The following is a 23,201-nucleotide window of genomic DNA, read 5'->3' on the forward strand; positions in this document are numbered from 1 at the left end:
GGACAGAACCCTGGCTGAAGAGTCAGATACAGGAAGAAGGGTCCACAGTACAGACTAATGGGGGAGGCAGGGAAAAGCAGAGGTGCCTGCCACCAGAGTCACCAAGACACCAAGAAAACAAGTAAGGGGATCTGAAAGATGTGACAGTGAGTGGGGGTTATGGTGACATCATCAGAGCCGGTCCAGTGGAGCAGCAGGGGCAGAGCTAGAATCAAGCAATGGGCACGGCAGACCATCCCTCCTCCCCTGGTCTCCATGACTAGGTGCCTACTCTCTCCTGTCTCTCTCCGTGGAAATACAAACTTAAAAATATGAAGCCATGGGAATCAATGCCTTTGCCGGCACATTGAATGTTAGTTTCCTCTTTTTTTTAAAAAAAAAAAAGTCTTATCTAAAAAATATTCAAACATATACACAAGCAGAGAGAATTTTACACTGAAACCCAGGTAACCATCTTCTACCTTCAACAACAATCAACTCCTGCCCAGGCTTGTTTTACCTCTATGAGTACATCGTGTTATTTTGAAGCAAATCCCAAACATCACATCATTGCATCAATAATCATGTCAGTATGTACCTCAGACACATAAACACTTAAAAAAAATCACAATACAATTGATATACCTAAAATTAACAATTCATTAATATCATCCATAACACAATGTGTTCAAAGTCCCCAATTGTTTCATTATTTTATTTTATTTTTTATACTTTGTTTTAACAAGACGAGTATGTTGCATTTGGCCAATCTATCTCTTAAATTTGTTTTACATTTATAATTTTATAGGATCCTCTCTACATTTTTCTTTGCAATTTTTTTTGCTGAAGAGGAAACAGGACACCTGCTGTCTTGACAGCTCAGTGGTTAAAAGGACATGTCCTCCAATCATATGGCCTAGTTCTATTTTGCTTTCTTTTGTTTTAGTAAACTTTTTATTGAAGTATTACCTATTACACCAAAGTACATAAATCATAAGTGTGCAGCTTGATGAATTTTCATAAACGAACACACCAGTATAACGGCCACCAAGGTCAGGACACAGAATATTATGGGATCCCCCACATGCCCTCTCCCAGTCTCTACTGCCCCACAGAGGCACCCTGACTTATCCACACCATAGATTCGTTTGCCTTTTTGAACTTCATATAAACAGACTCATACAACATGTTCTCTTTTGAGACTGGCTTCTTTTGCTCAACATTATGTCCATGCTGTTGCTTATGGCAATGGTTTGTTCATTCTCAATGCTGTATAATATTCCATTGAATGTGAATATACCACAGTTTGCTTACCCATTCTAGTCTTGATGGACATTTGGTCTGTTTACAGTCTTGGACTATTACAAATAGTGCTACCATGAACATTGGTAGCACTTTGGGTGCACACTTGGTATGAATGTTACACATGCTCATGACTGCCTAGGGTTTACTTTTGGCTCTACTATATACCACTTGTATGACATCGAGCACATTATTTCACCTCTCTGGCCTCAGTGGCTTGATCTGGGGGAAATGGGGATTACAATACTCACCCTGTGGAGTTATTGTAAAGTTATTGTAAAATTCAAGAAAGCATGTAAAGTTCTTATAACAGTGATTGGCTCTCAGTAAGTGTTTAATAAGGGTGGGCTGTCATTATTCCCATCTTTCTTGTGCTAATTTCTCAATCTCCTTACTGTTTTCCTTCTGTTGCCTCTTAAATGTCCATTCTCCCAAGTTTAAGGTAACCTGATCTATTTTCCTCTCTCTTTGAAATTTATCTATTCCCATGACTTCCACTATCATGTATGTGGGCAACTTTGCAAAGTTTTACATAGAAAATTTGACTCCAAAAACCCTTGCCTACAAAACTCAACATCTCCCCTAATCACCAGTTCTGCCTTTCTGGACAGTGTACTATTTGCCTTATTCCTTGAATATTTATCTGTTACCACAACAGATCTAAATCAGACTTGCCTTTCCTCTTCCATATTAGCATCACCTTGGAGTCTTCTCTGACACTTCCTTCTGCTTTGCACCCCAAATTTAATCTGCAGGAGGACCTGATGAATCTTTCTGTAACCACATCACTCTGTCCTTGTTTTTTACTCCATCAAGTTCATACCTTTATCACTTTACACATAAACTAATCAATCACCTGCTAACTCTTCTATCTGGCTCCAGTCTCCCCTACACTATTACCATGAACACGGTCCAGGCTAACTTGATCAAGACACTACTTCATGAAAAATAATTACAACAGAGCATATGACTGCTGGAACAGTCTCCGTGAACTCTCTCCCCAGTGAAACAACCATAATTGGTGAAAATTACTTAAAAAATTAAAACCCCAAACACAACAACTTGTAGCCTCTGAAAACTGTTTAAAGAGCCCACAGTAAATTAAGAAACTTTTATTCAAGAAAATCTATTAAAGAAAATCTATTAAATCTAAGAAAAGTGAGTCGTACAACATGATGAATATAATTAACATCGTTATATGTTACATATGAAAGTTGTTAAGAGAGTAAATTTTTAAAGTTCTCATCACAAGGGAAAAGTTTTTTCTACTTCTTTAATTTTGTGTCATTAAACTTATTGTGGTAATCATTTTATGATGTATGTCAAGTCATGCTGTATACCTTACACAGTGCTGTATGTCAATTATATCTCAATAAAACTGGAAGAAAATAGGTAAGATAGACAGACAGATAGACAGACAGACAGATAAGCAGATAGATAGATAGAAGAATAGTGAGAGTCGGTGACATTTGAGCTTCAGACCTCTCCCTTCTTCCCCCTTCCAGTTCAACAGGACGGAAGCTCCGCTCTAGGCAGGTGAAGTCAAGAACACAGAGTTCCCTCTTCCCTTAGCTCTCAGTAATATCTCCCTGCGAGGGGCAGACTTCCAGCATTTCTCATCCCCTCCAGCTCCATGTTGCAAAAGCTCTAGCCCAAGCAAAACTGGCTCAGAGGTCTGGGGCTCTCTTCCTACACTCAGCTCCCACTCACAGGGCATAAGCTCTACCCCAGGCATGGCAAGCTGAGAACACTCGGGCCTTGATCACCCTCGCTCCAGCATGATCACAGGGCAGAGAGTCCATACAGGTTGAGGCAAGCTGAAAAGACTAGAGGCTATTGCCCTTGTCCAGCATCCTTGTCATAAAGCATTGTTGTCACCTGAAGATAAGAAGTCCATGTCCCTCCCCATACTCTCTTAGCACAGAGGTTTTGCCTAGGAGGAGAAGCAGGCCATAAGAACAGAGGGCTCTAAAGCTCTCCCCAAAGGAACTGACTTTATTTGGAATACACTGTGGGGAAGTTCAAGTGTAAGGGTGCTCTCAAAAATAATGGACATTTTGTTGGTAAACAGGTAAGAGGAGTCTGGAAGCTCCATTAGAGTAGTAAGTTAAACTTGAGACTAGCTAGAAAGTGTACCAGAGAGAACAAGGGAAAGAGACGGCTAAGAAGAGCCCTCTTGGTTGGAATAAGCCCCAAAGACTACCCCTGCAAAGAGGCCCAAATTTAATTGGACAAGACTGTGGAGCAATTTATGCCTCAGGACACTGTCAAATAGAGTAACCAGCCAGCAGGTGGTGGAGGCTAACAGTTGGATATGATACCATTAAAGGGAGAAAGCTTAACAGAGAAATCAGGTAAAGTGACAAAGAGAGCCCATTATGACCTCTGTCGTCTCAGCGAGACTGTGCACATACACAAGGATGCACCCTCTGAGGAATGACATCAGAGTCTTCACAACGTGGGGAAAAATGTCTTCACTAGAATAGCCCAGCCATGTCACTAAACAAATAAACAAGCAAACAATAATAACAACAAGCCCCAGAGGGGAAATGAATCCATATCCAAAGTTATTATATTACCTAAAATATCCAATTTTCAACAACAACAAAATCAACAGGTGCAAAGAAATAGGAATGTATGACCTATACACAAGAAAAAAAATCAAACAAGAAAAAAAAAATCAGGCATCAGAAACTGTCTTTGAGAGGGCCCAGATGTCAGACTTATTAAAGCCTTCAAAGCAATTGTTATAAGTATGCTCAAAGAACTAAAAGGAAACCATGTTTAAAGAAGTAAAGGAAGGTCTGATGACAATGTCTCATTAAATAGAGAATCTCAGTAAAAAGATAGAAATGATAAAAGAGAACTAATGGAAAGTCTGTGGTCAAAAGTTCAATAACTGAAGAAAAAAATTCATTCAAGTACCCAGAATAACTGAAACAACGTTGACAAAGGAGAGCAAAGTTGAAGGACTCACACTGAGACCAATTTTGAACTTACTACAAAACTACAGTAATCAAGACAGTATAATACTGGCATAAGGAAAAGCATATATATCAATTGAATAGAATTGAGAGTCCATACGTCTCCCCATACAACCCATACATCTCTGGTCAACTGATTTTTGACAAGGGTGACATTCAGTGGGAAAAGTCTAGTTTTCTCAACAAATGACGTTGGGACAACTGGATATTTACATGCCAAAGAATGAAGTTGAGGCTCCTTCCTCACATCATACCCCAAAATTAACTCAAAATAGATTATAGACCTAACTGTAAGAGCTAAAACTATAAAACTCTTAGAAGAAAATATACAATTAAATCTTCATGGCTCTTGTGTTAGGCAAAGCCTTCTGAAATACAATATCAAAAGCACAAGCAAAAATAGACAAATTAGACTTCATCAAAATTAAAAATGTTTGAGGGGAAGAATATAGGTCAGTGGTAGAGTGTGTGCTTAGCATGCACGAGGTCCTGGGTTCAATCCCCAGTACCTCCATTAAAATAAAAAAAAAAATTTTTTTAAAGCCAAATTACCTCTCCCCCCCAAAAAAATCACAAAAATAAATACATAAATAAAAATAAATAAATTTGAAACGTTCATGCTTCAAAGGACATCATCAAGAATACAAAAAGACAATTCACAAAATGGGAGAAAATATTTGCAAATCATATATCTGATAAGGTACTTGTATCTTGAATACATAAAGAACTCATAACTCAATTTAAAAAAAGGAATAAAATGCTGACCTGCTACAATGTTGATGAACCTTGAAAACATTACTTTAAGTGAAAGAAGACAGTCACAAAGGACCACATGTTGTATTATTCCATTTATATGACATGTCCAGAATTGGCAAGCCTACAGAGACAGAAAGTAGGTTAGTGGTTGCCCAGAGCTTATGGAATGAGTGTTTGGGGGAAATGGGGAGTAACTTCTAATGGATAAGGAGTTTCTTTTGGGGGTGACCAAAATATTTTAAAATCGATTGTGGCTATGGTTGCACACCCTGTGAATAGACTAAAAACCATTGAATTGTACACTTTACATGGGTAAATTGTATGGTATATAAATTACATCCCAATAAAGCTATTAAAAAGTAATTATGATTAACAATGGTAACTATCACTTATAAAGCACTTACCATATACTAGGTACCAAAATAAGTGTTTCATACACATTATCTCATTTTTCAACATCACGAATTAGGCATTATTTTCTCCATATTGTGGGTGAAGAAACCAAGACTCATAAAGTCTTAGTTGACTTCCCCAAGAAAACACAACTAATAAATGCCACAGCCTGGATTTCAATTCAGATCTTTCTGCTTCCAAAGCATGTGTTCTTCAGTTGCTTCTTATGGCTTAGAAGAAGATAAATCAAGTTCCTATAATTTTATTCCACAAAAGTTACTGACCATGTATTGTGTAGGTTTCATGTTTTCCAAAGTGGAGTGAGATGTTTCACAGCTGATCTTGAGAAAATAACTTAACTTTTTTTTATTATGGTAAAATATACGTAACATAAACTTTAACCTCCTGACCATTTTAAAATGTACTCTTCAGTGGTATTAAGCACATTCACAGTGTTGTACAACCATAACCATCATCCAACTCCAGAACTTTTTCATCTTGCGAAACAGAAACTCTGTACCCATTAAACAATAACTCCCTATTACCTCCTTCCCCGTCTCCCGTGACTTGTAGGCACTATTCTACTTTCTGTCTCTATGAATTTGACTTTTCTGTGTTCCTCATATAAGTGGAATTATGCAACATTTGTCCTTCTGTGACTGGCTTATTTCACTTAGCATAAAATCTTCAGGGTTCATCCATTTTGTAGCATGTGTCAGAATGTCCTTCGTTTTAAAGGTTGGATAACATTCTGTAGTATGTATGTACCACATTTTGTTTATCTATTCATCCATCAATGAACATTTAGGTTGTTTCCACCTTTTGGCTATTGTGAATAATGCTTCTGTGAACATGGGTGTACAAACATCTGTTTAAGTCAAGTAGTGCATGGAAGAACATTTTAAAATTTAATAGTTATGAAATTATTTTAATGTAATATAACTAGCACATCAAGTCTGCAGTATTGTAGATGTTATTGCTTAGGTCCACAGGGATTCTCAAATTCTGCACCACTGACATTTTGGGCCAAATAATTCTTTGTTGTGGGGACTGTTCTGTTTAGCAGATGCCCTGGCCTCTACCCACAAGTTGCTAGCAGCACTCCCTTCAGCTGCGACAACCAAAAAGTGTCTCCAGACATTGCCAAGTGTCCCTTGGGGGTTGAAATTGCCCCCCAGTTGAGAACCACTGATTTAGGATGATGCTGAAGAATGTATTTAATTTAAAAAGTGAGTGAATTTAATGAAATGATTGTCAATAATAAGTAGATAGTAAAGAGATATGGTCAGAATTATGAAGGTGATATGCAGGTGCTTGGAGATTAGGATGCCTGGGGCTTGCTGGGCACTGCGGTAGGATATCCAAATACTCAGGCAGCTAAGATGAAGCCATTAACCTAGACGACAATATTAACTGGCCTCTGTCACTGGCCCATTCTACCTTCTCATCTTCCCTCTTATTGATTCTCCACTTGGACTCTGCTCTAGACAACTGACTGGTATTCTTCCACTTAGAGGCTTCTGTCCCTGTAGTCGTCACCTACCTGGAATGCCACACCACCGTCACTGTGACTTCAGCCCATAGACCTTCAAGGACCAGCTCAAATCTCCTAGAATCTAAATCAGAAGAAACTATCCCCTCCTCTGAATAATTGTTCATGATACTGATTACACTTTATTGTTTACTGCTCAGTCCTTTTAGTCATCTCTTCAAGTATTTCCCCTTTGTCATATATACGGATGGGACTCTGCTTTATGGTTCTCTCTCTCTCATCCTAAACGTCTTGCTCTGTTAAAATATTTATTCTCTTGTTAATTCAAATATATGGTAAAACAAGATAGGGATCTCTGCTAGGATGTAAACAGCTTAAAAGTAGCTCAAGAAGATGAAATTATGCAAGAAAGGTTGTGCAAAGCACTTACTTAATGCACAAGTTTTACTGACTCCTTCTGAGTTAACAGCATGAAGAACTCAATTTTTATTACTGTAATTAAGGGTGATATCAAGAAGATGAATGCATCGTGACTCAGAAGAAGTCATCTTTAGCCAACCACCTGTCTGACACTCTGTATGTATCTGATTATAAGGCTGGAACAGCTTTTCTCCCGTGTGTATGTGTGTGTGTGTGTGTGTGTGTGTGTGTTTCATGAGCATTTTCAGTCCTGGGTTCTATGTATGTACATATAAGTGTTACCATATAATTCATCATCCAAACTGAGACGATTTGAGGGTGAAAGGGGGACACTGTTAAAATTTGGCCAGGACAATCGACATAAATCAAGACTGCCCTAGGCCTACACCACCCTATGATTGTATTATAGACGACTTCACATGTAGGTTTAAGGAAGCAGCTCAGATCATTGGCAAGGTTATTATTCGTCACTGTTTGACTAACCAGCAGGAAGCTTTCCTAATAACAAAAGAGGCTAACTATGAATTTCATCATAGTTTGTCCTCATGGAACCATTACATGCCAGGACTTAGAACTTCTAAACACACTTCATCTCTGTTATCAGTCAGCAGCTAGCCAGGAGGCCTGGCCATGGGGCCTTCGGAACTCACCGCCTAGACTTTACACAAGGCAGCACTGGGTGTGACAATAAAGTGACAATTTTGGATTCCTCAGAGCCTGAGCTCTTTGGGTCTCAAGAGGAATTTCATGAGCCCCCAGGCTGCAGTTTCTAGTACTATACTATTATCTCAGCTACAAACTTCCCCATAACCCTCAGAGTGGTTATGTTGATGAGGTCTGGTCTCAAAAACCTTCACTCAGTCCTCTGAACCCTCTATGGTAACGATATTCCTACAGAAAAGCTTCTCTCACCAGGTGGTAGATATGACTAGTAAAAAAAAAAAAAAATCCTGCACCTGCTGGGGGGATGAGTAAATGGAAACTTTCTGTACTTTCTGCCCAATTTTGCTATAAATCTAAAATTATTTTTTAAAAAATAAAGTCTATATAAAAACAAATCCTGAATCCTGTGACCATTACTTTGGAGGGACAGAACTTAGAAAACGAATCCGCACTCGGAGAAAGGTTCTTAAACGGGCTCCTATAATAACTATGGCAAAACTTTGTTAAGAGATAAATATGCGGCGGACACTGTTTGATGCACTTTACGTCTACTGACTCATTTGTTCTTCACAGCACCCCGAGAGGGAAGTACAATTACTGTCATCGGAATTTTTCAGAAGAAATGGGGCACAGAGAGGGGTGGTCTTGCCCAGGGTCACAAGGCTGGGAGAGGTGTTGCCAGGATCCAAGCCCCAGCAGCAGAGGCACCCTGTTGCTTTCCCTCCTCCACTAAAGAGACAGAATAATGAAAATGACAGAGTGAAATCACTGATTTTTCCAGAAGAGAATAAATAGAGCTTACTCTCTGCTCTGAACTGCTGCCTGCGGTCTCTCTGAGGACCTTGAGGACTTTCGCACATCCTGCTGAGAGGCCCCAGGTGAGTTTAGGGCCACTTCTGTAAAGTGATGGAGCTGTAGTCATTCCCGAATATGAGTGGGTACACACGCTGTCCCTCGTTCTTTATAACAAGGCACTCTTAATGCTTTCAGAAATGTACTTCACAGCCATATCCTAACTGCTCATTATCCCAGGCCAAGCCTCACCAAATCCTCAATCCCGACAGGGTACTAAGCCTAAAGGCAAAAATGAGTCCATTCTGCCTCCTAAATGGCCTCCTACAGAAATGCTTTATAGACAGAAACCAGAGACCAACAAGAAAACGGTTCTATGTGTTGCAGAGGATAGTGGATCTTTATTTAAGCCAGCCAGAGCTGCGAAGAAGATGCACCTGTTCTTTCCCTCTTCCTCTTCTGCTTGGGCTCATTCTGCACCTTTTTTTGAACCTTGGTGACACAACTGCATTCTAGAATTCTTGAACTAGATGGACATCCCTTTCTGGAACTCTTGGCTGAAACTATGTTCCTGACATGGGTGGGGAAGGGGAATCCCTTTGCACAATGGTAGATCCATCTGCAATTTACTCCCAACAGTGGCTTTCTGTGGCTCTGAATCAAGCTGGAGGAATCTTCCTGGATCTCAGGAGCCACTTTGTGCCTTTCAGGGCCTAACAAGACATCTTAGTCTCCTTTAGTAAGTGCAAGCAGGAAAAAACCTGTATTGGGCCAGGCCTCTTCCCCTGGCATGTGTGCAGACATGTGTACGGCCACCAAGCAGTACTATTTAAAGACACAAAAAAGTAGAAAACTATGGAGCAGAACCAAGTGCATGTACACACACGTGCACACACACACATCCCACTGGCAACAGATCTAAAGCTCTTTTCTGGAATCCCAAACTATTTTAACCCAAAGAGTCAAAACTATCGGGGGCCCACACTAAAATCCTTTGATTGGGTTTTTCTTTCCCCAAATGTAACAGAATATACAGAAATAACTAAATGATGAGGTAAAACTTTCTTTAGGTAACATGACAACGAATGAAAAATACAGCAATGGCAAAGGATTCTCCCTCCACCTCCACCTCCACCCTAGGACACCCTGGGTGTGGGTTCTCTCAAAGACAGACCTAAGAATATGGGGCTAAATTCAGGCTTCAGGGGCTATTCCTGTTCATACCTTCACAATGGGGACTGGGCTTCAGGAGGTCCTGACAGATTTTCTGCAGTGGTTTCTGGTCCAGTGCTGATCAGCTTTCAAAGGGATATTTGGTCGCACTCCATGAAACTTGAGCCACTGGATCCTTGGATGGGTGAACAGCAAAAAGGAAGCTCCATTTTTCCTTGTCATAATCCTGAAATATATTGGAAAAAATTTAACATTGCTACAAGTGCCATTTCCCTTCTCTGGCTAAATTGCTATTCCCATCTCATGCCCTGGTCTCTCTCATTGCCCTACTGTGCCTTGGTAGGGTGGCCCTGTCTGCCGTAAAGCAGTTGCATTTCAAGCCAGTCAAGTGTTCTATTCTTGGTAAAAGTACATGCCATTGTAAAAGCAGTTTCAGACTCACAGAATTTTAGAACTGGACCAAATTCCATAAATCGACGGGTGAATGGGTGGGGAACCAACCAGTCTTGATTGAATGTCCACTGCGTGCTAGGCCCTGTTAGTGTTTACCAGAGTTATTTAATCTTATCATCAACTACTGTTACTCCCAGTTGCCAAATGAAAAAAAATAAGGATGCATGCATAAAGGTAAAGTGACTTGCTCGAGGCCATGCAACCTGTACTTGACAACAGGGACCTCAACTTTAGATCTGATTCCAAAGGTTACATTCTTCTATGCTGCCTCCAACTGGGCAAGGGTCGTCTCAAGGCCTGAAAGAGCAGTGGGAATATAACAGGTTCACACAGCCTGACACATCCCTATTACTCTTTTCTAGCTGGAAGGGGCCAGAGGCCTCCACATCCTTTCCTCTCCTTGCGGCTTGGTGATTCACTATCCTCCCTTCTCTCTCCCGAGGCACAATCTCAAATTTTGCCCCCGGTATCCTGGACTACAGGTGAGTCCATTGGTCGGCCTGGAGCCATCAGACCCAGCAGCTGAGCTACCAGCCGGCCTTCCCCCTCCCAACCCCAGACGACACTTGACCTTACCCAGCCCCCAAAATCAGCTTGCGGTCACAACTGCCTCCCTCTCTGCACCGCACTCGCATTAACATCAAACACGACCATCTTTTAGCCCCCTCCCCTTTTCCCCGCCCCCTCCGGGCTGGCTTCACCCTCTGGCGTCTTGGCCGACCGGCTTAAGACGTCAAGAATAACCAATTGTCGGGGAGCTCTTCGCTAAGGGCTTCGCCTCCACTCTGAGAAGCAGCTCCGCTGGCCAATGGGCTACCCTCTGGGTGTAGCGACGGCGCTGGGCTCGTAGAGCAGCTTCTGGGCCGCCCAATGAACGAGCGAGTTTCCGTGGTTGGGGCGTGGCAGAAGCCGTCGTCAGGGGCGTGGCGGCAGTTGCTTGGGCGGGGCCGGTAGCGGCGGGAGCTGCACTGGCCAGGGGTTCCGGCTGCATTTCCATGAGCGCCGCCGGCAACCGCGGAGCTGAGGGAACCTGACTGACGGCGAGCTGGGCCGCTGTAGTCAACCACGCACAGGTAAAGCCACGGCCTAGAGAGCTCCGCTAAGCCGCGATCGAGCCTCGGATCAGTCGGGCCAGACCCCTGAGCCCCGCGATCTCTGTCGTGGCTCGGCCCTTCGCGCCGCTGCCTGCGCGCCCGGGATCCTCGGGGGCCTGTCACCTGGCGCCGCGGGGGTCCCCAGGCCCGGCTCTCAGTGGAGGGGAGGGAGGCAGCCTGGAACGCATCGGGTGGGATGCGCCTTCCTGAAAGCCCTTTGTCCCCTCCAGCCTCAGGTACTGAGGTTGGGGACATCCCCGACTGCGGCCTCCCAGCCAGCCATCCGTCTACCGGTGCTCATTCTTGGGACCTCGGGGATCTGGAGATGGGGTCTGCTGGCTTTGTGTTGGTGGTACGGGATACACACTTGTAAAGAAAGGGTCAAGAGGCCTGATTACAGCCCCGAATATCCTAGGGGCCTCTGCGTTTCTGGGCTCCAGGGGGAACCGATGGATTCTAGCTATAGGGAGGCAGCGCCCACTTATTGAGCTTGGCCCCACTCCAGGCACTGTTCTAGGCGCTTCGTGGGCTTTCCCAACAGCGAGAGCTGTCCAGCAGCACAGGCCCTGCCAGGAGAGACAGCCAGCACTTCGACCTTGGAAGTGACCGGGCAGAGGCCAGGTGACAGCCACCTGTCAGGGATGCTTAGAAAGGACTCCCAAGGGAGGACTGCATGACCCATCTGTAAGGCCCTTCTCCACTCACAGATGCACTTCGGGTGATCTTTAATGCCTAGCTTGAGAAGAATAGTGCTGGGGGTCCGTTAGTTTTAAAGTGGGTGTTGAATTCATCCATAATGAATTTTGTGGTCTCAGTTCTCAGGACTAGGTGTTAGCAAAGAGAATGCACCATACCACCAAGATAAGGTTTATTTAGCCATCTTCAAACTCCTTAATTTGAACTGCCATGGGCCTCTCTGAATTTTCCCAGTTCCTCTCTTTTGGTTGGTTGCTCCACCTCCATTGTGTCAGTTTCACCTGCATTCCAGTAACTGGATCCAAAGGCAGATTCCAAGATCAGATTCATGAGAGGGGCCTGGGGGATGGGGGTGGACTGTAGGTTTGGCAGAGTTAATGTGATCTGGCCCAGAGTAGAGTCCAAGAGAGAAATCTTACAGGACCCCTTTCACTACCTTTTGTCATTTGCCTGAATAGAGAGGACATAATAATCTTCTGAAGGTCAAGAGGCAGAGGAAGAACCTTAACACAACTTGCTGCCTGTTTTAGGATGAATTAGCTTTTGAATAACCAGTCAGAAAACAGACCAGGCCCTACAATGCTGACCATCAGCATGGACATTGTTTTAGAGCTGAAGATGCCTTAGACAGAGCTTATCTAATCTTTCTTCTCAGTGCACAGGTGAGGAAGTGAAGGCCCGGGGAGGTCACAGAACTGGCGGGTCATCACAGAGCCATGACTAAGGGATGATCTGTTGACCCTGGATCTAGCCAGTGCATGACTTGTATTTTACTCCTAGCCTACTTATCTCACTCTGAGTGTTCAAATTCTAGGGGAGTGCAGAGACATTAAGAGCACAGATTTTGGTGCCAGAGTGCCTGGACTTGAATCCCAGCCCTGCTTCTTACTAGCTGTAACCTTGGGCAAGTTACTTAACCTCTTTGTGCCTCTGTTTACTCACCTATAAAACAGGAATAATAATTGTGCTTAGAAGGTTGTTTTGAGGATTACTGTATCTGAAGCATTTAGAACAGTGCCTGGCACACAGTAACCACTGTGGATTTGCTAAATACAATCTTTTGTTGCCTTATAGTTTTTCTTCCTACCTATCACCCAATATTTTCTTTCAGGAGCTATTTTTCCCCTTGCCTCCTTTCCCCTAGTTTATTAACTATATTGCAGATTTCATTGTAGCACAGACATCTGTAGGGTTTTCTGAGTTACACTGCATTTTATTTCTGATTTTTCTGTCTTGTATTGAATCAGGTAATTTGTTTTCTCTGTTAGCACTCCCCTTGTAATTATGCCCTTTTTAGACTCCAAATCTCATTCTCTCTAAAAAGGGGGGGAAAAATCCCTCAAAGTGATAAACAGTGTCCCTGATGATACCAGTATCTATGGCATCCTTCCAAATAGCTATTCCTCTGTTCAGCCCTCCTTCCCAGTTGTCAGTGTGATGCAGCTTGATTATAAATGGGTGAACATTTTTAGATTAAGATTTCATGAGCCACGGTATTAAGTGCTTTTCGGAAGTTCAGGGATCGTGTGTCAAATGCATTTAAGTAAGTTACTTAGTCATTGGAGCAGGGGGAGCACCAACAGCGCCTTGCCTGGCCTGGCAGAAACACAAGTGTGTGACCAGTTCTTGCTGGTAATCTCACTTGTTCACTGGTTTTACTGCATTTTAACCCCTGTTCTTTTCTTGAGCTTGAAATAAACCAGATGGCACGATGTGCAGTGGAACAGGCTTTTCTTCTCGTTTTATTGGGGGAAATTCCCTTTCCTTTTTACTTTCACCTTCATTTCCTTTATCACCTTCACAAGTCTGATAAATATCTACTCTCAGTTTGCCATCCAGTTCCCTTTTAACTAGAAGGTACCTCTCACCTTTATTTATTGTGGGAATCTGGTCACTTTTGGTTTTCCCGTCTCTGTTTTTACATTTTCTAGAATGAACCAAAGATGATCACTATTCATCAATTAGCATCTTCCTGAGCTCATTCTGAGTTGGGTTTTTTGTTTAGGACATTCTAGAGCTCAGCCATCTTAGAATAACTGTTTTAGTTTCTTGTTGTATTAATATGGGCCCCTTTCTCTCTCTCTCTGGCTCTCTTTTCTCATAACGTCTTGGTGAAAGGGCTTCTCATTTGCTGTTATTCCTTATTTCTTCTGCTTCCACCTTTCTCCTGGGAATCTCTGGTAGGGCCCACAGAGAGTATAGTGGTTCCTCACTTCCCTTGCCCCGAGCTCCTGCCCAGAGCATGAAACAATTTCTTTGGTCCTACGGAAGACTGGGGTGAAGTCTGTCTTATTTTTTGCCTCAAACCGGGCTCTTTGAAAAGTCCTAGGAGAGAGAGCCTTCCAGTATAATGGAATTTCACGTAGCAAAATTTCTGCTATGACCTACTGCTTAGAACCTTACGATTTTTATTGCAGTATGGGTTTTGAGTACTCCTTGTCCAATTTAAGAGTGTAGGTAACTGGGGCATGGGCTGTAAGCCTTCCTGTTTCATCTTGGACAACACTGTCCCCGGAAACCAAGCTCAGGGAGTTCAGGCTGCCTCTAGATGTGCTCTGGCTTTAGGATTTTAGGATTTTATAGTGACTCTGCATATTCCAACCTTTTAGGCCAGTACATGACATTTTTAACCTTCATGCTTCTATTTCTATATTGATACCCTGCAGATGCTGGCATTATCTTCGTCAAGGATCATTTTCATTTCTGCACGTTTGTTTTTGTTGTCTTGGTTCCAGGGCATCATGTTTTTGGATGAAACATTTTCTATTTATAAAATGGCTGGTGTGGACGGATGATTGGACCTATTGTTATCTGTGAAGCTTGTGCTCTGGACCCAGTTAGGTGTAGGGCTTGTTACATGAGGACCCATTTTCTGATTTTTGGTGATAGTTAAGTAGCAGACAGATAAAGAGCTTATTAGAGAATTAGAACACTGGCACCCTTGGGTTTGCCTGGTTTCTGCTTTTCTTTTGTTGTCTTTAAGTGGAGGTTCATTAAGTTCAACAAACTGAGCATCTGGTGTGTGCCAGGAAGACAGCTGTCCAGATTAACAAGCATGTTTGGTTTGTTGCATAAAGACCATTTTGTTTTTATTTTACATTTAAAAAATTTCAATGTTTTTAATTCAAAAACTTTTAATAGTTAATGCATTACATGATGAAAGAAAATATTCAAAAGGCACAAAAGTTAGGTAGTAAATACATCTCTGTCCACCCCTGACTCCTGCCACCTAGTTTTGAGCCACCAGTGTTACTGATTTCTCTATCCTGCAGAGATATTCTGTTCACAGCCAAGATACCATGTCTATTAGCAAATTGATTAGGACTATCTTTCCCTTTTATGCAAATGGTAGCATACTATACATCTATTTGGAACCTTGCCTTTTTTCACGTAGTGTTTCTTTGCAGTATGGAAAGAGCTTCCACGTCATTTTTTATGAAGGTAGCCTATTTTAGATATCTGTTTTCTCTTTCTAAGTCTGCTAAGAACCAGTTTTATTTAGGCAACAGCTTCACATGGAGATCTTAAAGCATTTTGTGGGTATTTGAGGGCAAATATTTTTCTTCTCTACGTCCTGCAGCTCTGAGCCTGAGAAGAGTGTGGGTGAGGTGCAGGGTTTCTCCTGAAGGTCATCCATGAAGGGAGAGTGGGAGCATTGGAAAATGAGGAGCATTGGACCTTAGGCCCTTTGCTTGTCCTTTGGACAGAATGTGCCCTTAAACAGTGCCAGCTATTCTCTTGCTGGGCCCCAGAGAAAGCTCCTGGCCTTCCTGATACACCTGAGCATCTCTCCCACAGCTAATGTTGTCTTCTGCACCCCAGCCCTGGCTCTGTTTGTCCTCCTCTCTTTTGGGCACCAAAAAAAAAAAAAAAAAACCCTGCCCTTCTTGATGGGACTTTCTGTTCAGACAGCTTTGTTAAATGCCCCACCCCTTCCTTTCTCTCACCCCAGGAAAAACCAGCTCTCACACCTGCACCTCTGCGAAGCATCTTTCCCAAACATTTGGGAATATGATTTTTGTTGCTCTCTTTAGGCGTGTTTCCCATTCTCCATATCACTTGAGCATTTCCAGGGTCTCTGACCCTCTCTCGGCCTCTCTGAGCTTTCGCTGGTGATGACCCTAAGAGTACAGGGGTTCTTGTGTAACCTCTCTAGGGCTGCACTTATGTTTTGTGTAACCACACTGATTTAAACATGTTCTTATGGTCTTCTGTGGCTCTGAGATCTTGCCTGTTGTTTTGTTTCTCTCTTTTCTTCAAATGTGCCTTAATTTTCATCTTGCTTTTCTTTACCTCCGAGTCTAATTTAGAGTCACCTTGAAATTGAATTAAATCTTCAAGATGTTATTCAGCCAGTCTAATCTAGCATTATTACTTTCTGATCTTTGCTCATTGCTGGACGTCCACGTTATCAATCAGTTGTACCATAGATGCTCTGTTATGTAATAGGAGGAGAGGGAGGTGATGTTATCAGTCAGCCTCTTTCCAGTCTCTCTAGGGTAGAAGAGATAGAAGCTTTGAAAAACATCCCCCTCCCCAAGTCTGCACAGTAGCTCCAGGCATGTATTTGTGTCCTGTTTACTTAGTCATCTCAGTGAGAGCAGTAAAAAAAAAAGTCAGGAAGTCCAACATAGGATTGCCAAATTTCAAGCTTTTCAAATAAGGCAACAAAAAAGCCCTGTCACCTCCCATCATGGCCATCATTTAAGAAAAGATGTTTTAACATCAAAAACGTGGGAAGGTCAGTATCCCAGAATAAAGAGTGACCTTCTAAACAGAACATATTTAGATTGATGAAAAGGCTGAGTTAATGGAAATTGAATCATGGCGTATGAGAGGGCCTGAAGCAGAGGATTGTCTTCAAGGAAGGTTCCACTTTTTCAGTTTCCCTAAACAGTGCCAGCTGTTCCCTTGCTGGGAAACCAGGCCATTCATTTAGCTGTGGCATCACTTGGTGTGGTGTTGTGCCCAGCTTTTTTTCAGGTGGTACAGACTACAAGATATCGATACGCAACTGTAGCATCTTGTAGTGACGTGAGCTGATATTGGAAGTTGTTCTTGGACTTGGTGAAGTCTGGATTTGCTCATGTCTAAAGTGCCACGTTGTGGCTCTGAAGGACGAGGAGGAGTAGGGGAGACTAGGCGGGATCTCAGCAAGCTGTGGGGCTGAGGCTCTTGCACGGGATGTGTTTACACGTCATTTGAAGTGTATGCTTAAGCTTATTAAAGTCTTGATTCAGTATGTCAGGTGGTGGCTCATATTGTTTCTGAGATATAATGGGACTCCTCCTCTGAGTCTCCGTGGCACAGTTTGCTCTCCACCAGTAGCACCATGACATTGCTTCTTATGTTAGGGGTACTTCCCAATCCAAGGCCAAGGATATATTCTTGAGTTTCTTCAAGTGCTCCTTAAATTAAGAACGCTCAGACTTTTTGGTTTCTATGTTAACGATAATTGGAAATATTTTAAAAGCCTATGCTGGGTCACTAAGATAACCTAATTGTATCAGGGTCCAGCCACACCACCTCAGCGCCCCTTATTTGTGTGAATTTCTGATGAGTTAGAGCCAGGTGTACCAGCTACAGAGAAAACTATGGAGAGGGACTTAGCATGAAGAAGATGAGATGGCGTCAGGTGAAGCCAAGTGTGCAATGGAGGCTGCAGCAGCAGTCCCAACAGGGGAAAGGGGCGTGAGAACCCTGAGGTCGCCACACTGCGCGTGGTCCTCACAGGATCTGCCCAGAAGCGGGTGGGAGCACTTGACATTGTCGCAGGGATTTGAAATCTGAAAAATGGCATCAGCCTCATTCCGTTACTGTAGTTAATCTGACTTACACTGTTTGGGTAGTTTTATTTGTATTTTATTTGTACATTGGTTTTAGTCTCCATAATTGTAAAAGTGCCAAAAGAAGTTTATGTCTAGTTTAAGAAATCTTATAGTAAATAATAATTGAATAAAAGTAATTCAATTTAAATTTAAGAATCAAACCAAAAGTCCCCAGGGGATCTGGTGGGACTGTTTTTTCCCCTTAGAGGGGGACTGCTAGCGCGAGTCTGAAAGACCTCAGTGTAGGAATCTAACGTCAGACAGAGGCATCTAGGCATTTTAGCAGATTTCCACATGTATTGTTTAGCATCCTATTAACTTTTCTCAAGTATCCAATTATGACATTACTGCATTCTAAAAATTGAGGGAAACACAGTATTCCTAGGATGGTATGATTGCACTGGAGTCTTTCATTTGTTCAGTAAACACTCTGCCATCAGGCTCTCCCCTGGAGCCTGGATATCGTCTGCCCCACTGTTGGCCCCATCCTTGGCCCAGAGGTGGCTTTCCATGAATGCCTGCTGGGCTCCCAGCCCCTCACCCCTAGCTCCCTGTGTGGCCTAGACTGTATTCACACTGTCGACTTCAGCTTCTCAGATTCCAAATACCCTGGCTGCGATTCCCTTTTCTATTCTGATCATGTAAATGGAGTGCTCACTCACTCTTGTCGATGACACTGAAAAATGTGCCCTTCTAAATAGCAGGATGATGGGACATGCCAAGTAGATTATAGCCAAGGCTATTTTTCCCAATTTAGAAAGCAGTCCCTTTCCCTTGGTCTATCATTAATATCACCCAGCAGTCTATTGACTCTACGTAGAAAGCTGGAGTTACACTGCAATTGCAAGAGAAATCTTGACTTTGCCACCAAAGAGCTTGTGAGAGGAATGCAAATTTCTTTAAGGCTGTCTTTGGATGGGAGAGGACTTCCAGAGCATCTGTCAACAGGGCGAAAGGGGTCAGGATCATCCAGCTCTGTGAAGGGGTTCCAAGATGGCAGGTGCCTCGTTCCTTTCCCAGAGCCTTTCCCAGGCGTGGCACCGGGTGGAATCTGCAGGCCTCAGACTCCTCATTTGCATGAATAATAACTCTCAGAACCAAATGAGTACCAAATGAGGTAATGTCTGAGGACACACTTTACAAACAGTAAATTATGTATTGGGCTCCACTGTCAACACCAGTGCACTTTGTGACATGTTTGAGGATGAACTGAGGTAATGTATTAAATCATAAGCATTTGATAAACTGTAGTGCTGCACAAATAGGAATTTTATTTTTGTCTGGTTCTACTCCTTCCTTTTGAAGATGTGATGCCTTGTTAGTTAGCATCAGTCAGAGAGCACTTCCTGGATCCCAGGATGAGGGTCTTTGATCCTCAACCTGTGGTTCACAAACAATATTTTCTCAGGGGGAAAGGGGTTTATAGACAAGCTAAGAAACATGTAGTACATGTGTGATCTATTTGTCACCTACAGAAGATGGTTAAATGGAGGTTGGCAGTGATGACCCCTAGGCAAGTCCAAAAACTGGACTAACCAGGCTTGAAAACCCAAACATTTGACTCTGCCCACACTGGGACCCTCTAGTCTTATTGGATAAAGCAAGCTTCTGTTCTGCCTTCTCTGGTGAATATACCATTGCTAAGTCATTGTGTTTGCACTTTAAATTTTTACCGTAATAGCAGAACACTCGTTTCATCCCCATTTTAATGGGTAAGGAAACAGAAGTGCAAAGAGGTTAAGAAACTTGTCCGAAGTCATACAACCAGCAAGTGGTAGAGTTGTGATTCAGGCCAGACCTATCCGTCCCCAAAGCCTGTCCACCGTATTGTGAGTGGCCTCTCTACACCGCCATCAGGACATACCCACAGAAAGCATCTCAGTGGAATAGGAATCTTTATAACAACACTTAATCTGACCTGTTTATACAAACCTGTTTCAGATACCACAGATATTTGAGGAAGGATTTTTCTATTTTTCTTAGATCCCTATTTTTAATTCCACTAACCTCTTAATCTATGTTAACCTAGGATTAATTGTATTCAGATTTATTTTTTCTGAATCAAATAAGCTCATGTCAGATGGAAAATGCCATAGACAATTTTGTGGCATTGGATATTTTGGAGTGAAAAGCAGAACTCGTGGGTCTTCCAAAGGCATTTCGGCATTTATCTGAATGCCAACTATCAATGGGTAGTTTTCTGCCTATTGAAAACCCTTTGGGCATTTTCCCTTCCTTCTGCTACATAGAACAGCCCAGTTTTTGCTTTGAATTCTCTTTCTTTTTTGTGAGCTGTTTCCGAGGTGGATTTATAACTCTTTGAACCTTTAGACAAACAGGGGAAAAGGCAAAAAGAAATATGGCATTGGACATTAGCTTCTCTGAGTGATGAAAAGTGGAAAACTTTCATTCAGATGGATAATTATTTGCCTGAACTTCAAGATGTTCTTTAAAATATCCAAAACAACTACCAGCCCAGGGCACACTGAGCTTTTTTTCTCTTGACCCACAGTAGGGTGGCACTTACTCATAATGGCCCATACTTCTCTGCCTAATGTAATAATCTCCACCTGAGAAAATTCTGCCCAAGGGATCAGAATGGTAATACGTCAGACCTTTTCCACAGGCTCAGTCAATCAATAAATATTTACAGAGGGCCCACCCCGTGGTCCACGCCCTAAATTTAAATTTGCGTAGAATTTTACACTGAGGATTCAATTAGAAGGACGTAGACCAAAATCCCCAACAGAGATTAAGGGTATATGAATCATCACTTTCATGTGGAGAAAAGGCTTGCAGATTTTCTAGTTATGAGAAAGTATTGGATTTTCAGGGCCTGGAGGGGCTGGCCCTCAGATGAGTGTCCCTGTATCGTTCAGCAGGTTGTACACAAACTACTTGGATACCATGGGGGGATAGGGGTGACATTCAAATGGTGAATGACAACGTTTGTCTAACATTCCATGGGTGAGATTGCACAAGCCAAAAAAAGGCTTCTCACAACTTCTGCGGCATGTCAGTCCCCCAGTGGGCCGCCTCGGTGAGCCCCACTATAGCGCCATCTTCCAGGCTGATGTCTGGAATTCCCCCTGGAAGAAAAGCCCTGAAGCTTCTTCCACAATGACTCACTCCCACTGCTCCCAAACCCGTCCCTCTTGCCCTGCCTGCCAGTCTCCTCACTGCCCAGCATTCACCAGCTTGGCTCAGCCTATGAGCCCAGCCTGAGGTCTGCACCCACACCTCCTTCCCCCTTCTCCTTTTCCATCCCTTCCCATGGTTCTCCAGCCATCCAAGCCCACCTCTTTCTTCCTTCTGCCTCCTTTGTTTGAATTCCTCTAGTATTATATATGCAACTTCAGGATTTCATACTTAATTATACATGGGTTTGCATTGTTTTTAATTATTTCCCGGGTGCCATGTATTATACTTCTTTCATAGTCCTCACAGAACTTACAGTGAAGCTGATGCCTTTGGTGTCCGTGGGGAGCAGGGTAGAGAGTCAGAAGGGAGTGTATAGTTTTACAAATATCCCCCCAGTGATACTGACACACTTTTTGGAGGGTGGTCTGTCCTCTTAGTTTACAAACCACTGTTTTATCCATGAGGGTGCTCCCAACTTATACAAGTAAATCAATTTGGAGGAAACAGGATCACTTTCTTTTCCAATCATGGAGAAGCATTTCCTTCATTTCCAATTAAGTAATCTTCCTTGATGGCTGGTTCCTCGCCTCCCAGGAAGCTGATGATTGATACCGATACATAGAGGGAAAGCCTGGCAGAGGAAGAACTCCTATAAAGAGAGCTCGTGGCTGAGTCTTTGCTCCATGTGAGCAGAGGGAGATGGAGATGGACTCAGAGCAAATGCCTGCCTGATTCAGGCAAAATTTAGACAAAAACCAAAGGAAGAAGGCTGCTGGGTGACTAGGGGTGACAGCTGGGACTTGCCCTGGGGCTTTAAAGAAGGCTGAGAAAGCTCGCTTCCCAAGTGGGAGGCACAAGGGAGAAAGGCCCAGAACAACAGTGGGATGTTTGTGTTGGCTGCATGGGGAGGCAGGAACGTTTGAGGGTGTGAACCTACTTCTGTCTCTTTACTTGGAAAAGCCATCTATGCAGCTAAGACCTCAAAATATATGAACCCAGAAGACTGCCCTTTTCATCTCAGAGCCTTTGGATTTTTGTTTTTCTAGATTTTCAGTGTCCTTAGTAGAAGGATCTGATAAAGTCAAGCTCAAGACTGCCTGGGGAACAATTCCCATGTTCTTCACACATTTAGAATTCCCTAGCTGTTTCTTTAAAACCAGCATTTTTATAATCTTGAAATAGGTAATGAGGCATATTTCCCCTAAAAGCTCAAAGTATTTTATAAGCCTTATCTTGAATATATCTGCATTTTTTAATTATAAACCTTTTTTTAAAACCTACATACTTTCATCAGCTTCTTTCCCTCAATGGCCTGTAATGTAACCTCCCCTACCCCATTTTATAGAAGAAAAAGTAAACGTTCATAAAATTTAGGTAGTACACCCCAGGTTACTCAAACCTAAGTCCTGTGATTCTAAAATGTTTGTCATTTGAACCCGATTTTAAAATGCGCAGAGGATCTGAATAGACATTTTTCCAAAGAAGACACATAGATGGCCAACAAGCACATGAAAAGATGCTCAACATTGCTAATCATCAGAGAAATGCAAATCAAAATCACAGTGAGATATTACCTCACACCTGTCAGAATGGTTATTGTCAAAAAATAACAAACAAGTGTTGGCAAGAATGTGGAGAAAAGGGAACCCTTGTGCACTGTTGGTGGGAATGTAAATTGGTGCAGCCAAGTGGAAAACAGAATGGCAATTCCTCAAAAAAAATTATGAATAGAACTACCATATGATCCAGCATTTCTACTCCTGGGTATGTATCAAAAAAACCCCCATTAATTAGAAAAGATATATGCACCCCTATATTCATTGCAGCATTATTTACAATAGCCAAGATGTGGAGGCAACCTAAGTGCGCATCAGTCAATGAATGGATAAATAAGATTTAACATATATACACAATGGAATATTACTCAGCTATAAAAAATGAAATATTGACATTTGTAACAACATGGATGGACCTTGAGGGTATTATGCTAAGTGAAATAAATCAGACAGAGAAAGGTAAATATTGTACAATTTCA

At 42.5% G+C, this 23,201-nt stretch overlaps 1 protein-coding gene and 1 long non-coding RNA gene across 3 annotated transcripts in view; one reads left to right on the plus strand and one right to left on the minus strand.

The window, feature by feature from the left end:
• The window catches only part of LOC105094665 (uncharacterized), a 45,726-nt gene extending 34,604 nt beyond the window's left edge, over window positions 1-11,122 (minus strand). For both annotated transcript variants that reach the window (XR_837681.3, XR_004132928.2), the window contains exons 1-2: window positions 10,984-11,122; window positions 10,006-10,180 (exon numbers count right to left, since the gene is read on the minus strand). This is a non-coding gene — a long non-coding RNA (uncharacterized LOC105094665). The remainder of the gene's footprint in view (window positions 1-10,005; window positions 10,181-10,983) is intronic.
• Window positions 11,123-11,242: 120 nt separating this feature from the next.
• The window catches only part of ABHD2 (abhydrolase domain containing 2, acylglycerol lipase), an 89,805-nt gene continuing 77,846 nt past the window's right edge, over window positions 11,243-23,201 (plus strand). The window contains exon 1 of the mRNA XM_010986734.2: window positions 11,243-11,480. The gene's annotated coding sequence lies outside the window, so the exon portion shown is untranslated. The remainder of the gene's footprint in view (window positions 11,481-23,201) is intronic.

The sequence above is a fragment of the Camelus dromedarius genome, chromosome 29, assembly GCF_036321535.1.
Source record: "Camelus dromedarius isolate mCamDro1 chromosome 29, mCamDro1.pat, whole genome shotgun sequence".
Taxonomy (NCBI): domain Eukaryota; kingdom Metazoa; phylum Chordata; class Mammalia; order Artiodactyla; family Camelidae; genus Camelus; species Camelus dromedarius.